This window comes from Bos indicus x Bos taurus, chromosome 20 (genome assembly GCF_003369695.1).
Source record: "Bos indicus x Bos taurus breed Angus x Brahman F1 hybrid chromosome 20, Bos_hybrid_MaternalHap_v2.0, whole genome shotgun sequence".
NCBI lineage: Eukaryota > Metazoa > Chordata > Mammalia > Artiodactyla > Bovidae > Bos > Bos indicus x Bos taurus.
The window spans coordinates 60,524,361-60,529,389 of record NC_040095.1 but is presented as its reverse complement, the minus strand read 5'-3'; positions in this window follow the sequence as shown (position 1 = coordinate 60,529,389).

Here is a 5,029-nt window from a genome sequence, read left to right as displayed (position 1 = left end):
TCTTTCTAATTGCCAGACAGCAGAAATTCTCAACTTCTAATAAGAAAGTATGCATTCAACCAGTGTTTGTTGGGAATAATTTATAATAGATTTCACTTTTAGTTTATTGTTTTCCAGAGGCTTATATCTTCTCATTGCATTCATCTAATTTTATTCTGAATTATTATTGCTGCTTCAGGCTTGAATGTATTTGTGTTTTTCATACTGTTTTATAAGTGTATATGGCTCTTGCCCTCCACACCAGGAACAAGAATGCAATACATAATTGGTGTAGCGCTCTTTATTGCCCCAATGGGATTTCTTTCCTGATTAAAAATTAAAGGTGGCGATAAGATTTTTAAGTTTTCTTCTAAGTGAAAATGTATTTCTGTATTGGATCCCTGTCATAATGAGTAAGTATGGTCATTAATGATTATAAATGAACTATTTAATGGTAATTGAAATAGCAGTGAGGTTTAGAGGGCTAAGCTCATGTCATATGTTCTAGGGGAGTCATGTATTACATGCAAAGCTTCTTGATGTGGACTTATAATGATATGTTTGTGTATCTGTGAGTTAGTCAAGGTAAGTTTATAGGCTTCCATTGTGTTCACAGAACTGTGGAAGGTACATGAGAGGCAATGAAATATGAAAGGTATCACCTAACACTCTTAATTTGTAAAATGGAAACTGTGCTGTGTTGTGCTAAGTAGCTTTAGTCGTGTCAGATTCTTTGTGAATCTATGGACTGTAACCCACCAGGCTCCTCTGTCCATGGGATTCTCCAAGCAAGAATACTCGAATGGATTGCCATGCCCTCCTCCAGGGGATCTTCCTGACCCAGGGATGGAGCCTGGGTCCCTTATGTTTCCAGCATTGGTAGGCAGGTTCTTTATCACTAGCACCAACTGCAAAGTCCCAAAATGAAAACTATTTATATATAAATGAAAATGAATTTTGCAGGGAGTTGACTATCCCTATGCAGAGAAAATGCATATCAGAGTTTGTAGAAGAGAGAAATCATGGTGAAGATGATTTGTAGTTTTGTAGATGACAAGGCTTGGAAGAGAGAGAAAAGTTTATAAAGTTAGAAGTTTTTAGTTAAATAAAACTTTGGGGATAATACTATCAAAAAAGAAAAGCCTAACTTATAATGGATAATGGTGAGTAGCCTTGGTGGTATGTTTACATAATAAAGATGCCTGAAGATTCCATTTTTGATTAATACCTACATCACCTAAATAGACTCATTCTGTTTCTGTATGGGTACACAGTCCCTCAGTCATCCCTGACTCTTTGCGACCCTATGGATAGTAGCCTGTCAGGCTCCTCTGTCCATAGAAAGTTCCAGGCAATAATACCGGAACAAGTTGCCATTTCCTACTCCAGGGATCTTTCTAACCCAGGGATTGAACTCACTTCTCTTGATATGTACAAATAAAATATGACAGTGAAAGGTGTCAAATTTAGTCTTGCTGTTTAACAATTTGACTTCCAATTTTGCTTGTAAAATTAGTCAGGATATTAAAAGCAACTGTAATTTTATTTAGTGTTTACCTGCATCTTGCAGCAATGTCTTATTTATTCCTCCCCAAATTTTTAGGTTTGACATTATTTCAGTTACGCTCTTTCCTTTCTCTTGCATATTTTGTTTAGGTGGAAAAGTAATCAGTTTTGTTACATGTATGAAAATGATCACTGGGAGCAACTTTTAAAGCTTTTTGTAAAATACTGTATTTTAAACACCATATATGGGGTTGAAGGAGATTGTCAAAGAAAAGACTGACAGGAATATCTATGAACAAACTCAGAGAAGTTTTCTCCCATGTATCTTTGATATGGAGAATCTCAGCATCATTGAGACATAATGGTTTGTAGAAAGTAGGTTAGAAAATCCATTAACATCTATCATTAGAAAACCCATTATTATCTATCATTAGATCTTAGGTGACTTTTTAGAAGTTTGTTTTTCATCTAGAATGATGTTATAATTTTCCTCTCAGCAGAGGAAAAATTACTCACCAATTTAGTGTGGACTTCCCAGCCGGAGCTTGTGGTAAAAAACCCATCTGCCAGTGCTGGAGACGTAAGAAACATGGGTTTGATCCTTCGGTCAGGAAGATCCCCTGGAGGAGGGCACAACAATCGACTCCAGTATTCTTGTCTGGAGAATCCCATGCACAAAGGAACCTGGTGGGCTACAGTTCTTAGGGTCTCGAAGAGTCGGACATGACTGAAGTGATTTAGCACACACACATTATATGTTGTGTTATTCTATTCCCAAAATCATTGTGAATGATGACTGACACTTTAAAGTTAAAAGATGCTTGCTCCTTGGAAGTAAAGCTATGACAAACCTAGACAGTATATTAAAAGGCGGAGACATCACTTTGCCAACAAAAGTCCATATGGTCTAAGCTATGGTTTTCTTAGTAGTCATGTATGGATGTGAGAATTGGACCAAAAAGAAGGTGAGCACCGAACAACTGATGCTTTTGAACTGTGGTGCTGGAGGAGATTCTTTTATTTTATTTTATTTTATTTTTTAACTTTACAATATTGTATTGGTTTTGCCATGTATCAAAATGAATCTGCCACAGGTATACATGTGTTCCCCATCCTGAACCCTCCTCCCTCCTGAGAGTCCCTTGGACAGCCATGAGATCTAACCAGTCAATCCTAAAGAAAATCAACCCTGAGTATTCATTAGAAGGACTGATGCTGAAGTTGAAGCACCAATCCTTTGGTCACCTGATGTGAAGAACTGACTCATTGGAACAGACCCTGATGCTGGGAAAGATTGAGGGGATGTGGAGAAAGGAGGGAGACAGAGGATGAGATAGTTGGATGTCATCACTGACACAATGAACATGAGTTTGAACAAACTCTGGGAGATAGTGAAGAACAGGGAAGCCTGGGGTGCTGCAGTCCATTGTGTTACAAAAAGTAGGACATGTCTTAGCAGCTGAACAACAACATTATATGTTGATAAATAGGTATGGCAGAATCTCTTTTCACTTAAAGTTAGCAGAATAGTACTACTTTAAAAAATTTTGGTCGTAAATTACAGTATCTTGATTATATAATATGAACTTATGAACTTACATTTGTAAAAAATCTTTAAATTCCTAGATTTCCTATGATTTTGTTCTATTTTTAAAGTATAAGAATATTTGTTTGGAATCTTTTCAAGAATAAAACCAGATAAGAAATTTAAGCGTTTTCAAATATGTGGAATATATTGAAACATGCACACACATATAAAATGAAAAATAGCACTACATCTAAAGAAGGGCTCTCATAATTTTGGTTTTGTGAGTCAAGTGTAATGAACTGGCCAAGGCTCTTGAATTATGATGTTGACGCATTTTACCACAAAGAGTGTTATTTGCTCTAAAAGCACAAATTATATTTTAATTTCATAATTGAAAACATCTTATTTTGCAAGGGCTTAGCTATTTTCTTCTGTGAATTTCTATAAGATAAAGCCATATAGCCCATGCCTAAATGTTATAACTAGATGGAGTATGCCTAGTACTTTTATATACATTGTATGGTATTTAATTTAATTGTTTAAAAATTCAGCAATGTAATTTTGCCTTTGATTATATTTTCAAGTTGCTCTACATGAGATAGGTTGTTAAAATAAATATAGCATGTGCAGATTTTATTGCATGCCATCTTTTGAATGGCTTTAGGGCAACTGTTTGTACAAAACTGAAGTCTTGTGTTCCCAGTTTGCAACTCAGATAGAAAAGTCAGGAATCAAAGAATGAGCAGCACTTGTAGGCTGTGATTCTATGCTGTAAATAGCACAATAATCAGGCTAGTGAAAGTAAGTAAGGGCACGGAGAAGGCAAATGCTTTCATTTTTTTTGGAAGTCTTTATATGGGCATTTGACAACAGATTAGCCTGCCGTGTAATTCTTTGGTGGTATTTACCATGTTTTACTTTTCCTCTCTATTTATTCACTTGATGAAATCAAGGAAGTCTCTAAGTAGAATTCTGAAAGGCTAAGAGAATCCAAGCTTGGATTCAAAGTTTGCTACAGATCCCAGAAAGGAAGAGAAATGTAAATGAGTAATTGTACAAGTGAGAATTTGCCATATCTGTATAATGCATGATTTGCCAAGCATTTATTTTCTAGTTTTGTAGAAGAGCCAAGAATACTTGTTGAATTCCCATCCATTCCTCCACCTTGTGCTCTTCTTGAATTTTCTCCCTGAAAATAATTGAAGAATTTAGTTTTTAATATTATGTTTTGAAAATGGTCGCATTGGAATTCTTATTAATGTGGGCAAGATATCAGAGTGAATCTTATATTTTTCCAAAGAGCAACTTCTGCTGTTAGGAATTTAGTTCCTCTGAAAACTATCATTTCATTTTGTGATAATAATTTACAAATACAGCATTTTAAAAGTAATCTTCCTTACTGACAGGCACGTACAGCTCCAAGAACATTTATTTATCAGGGACATGACAGCAATTTAACTAATAGAATTGTGGTTCTCTCTCATTTCTTTTTTTTCTCACAAATTCAGTAGTATTTCTTTGGGTATAGGCTTAACCTATACTTTATAGGCTTAACCTTACTCTGCAATATTTTAAATTCATTTTGGCCTATGGTAAACTTAGGGAAAAATAAACAGAGGCCCAGCAACATTGGTTCAACTCAAGTTTCTACCACCTATTAACTGGATAACCTTTGGAAAGCCATTTACCTTCTCAAAGTGAATGTTGAGCCCTTTGTCAAATGAAATTAAAATAACTTTTGACTGGCTCTCATGACTGTAAACTGGATCAAATGATCCTGTAAACAGGATCGATGATTCCTGTACAATTCTGTTCAAGCCTGTAAGATATATTGCAAATTTAAGATAATTTTAGTTCCAGTGAGTACATATGAAGTTTACAGATGCATGAGAAGAGAAATATAACCAAAGCCACAATTCTTTCTCTAATGTAATGTGTTTTGTTTGTTAGAATTTACTAATCAAAAAAAAAATAATAATAATCTCGATAATTTTCTAGATGCTTTAGAGTATTAAA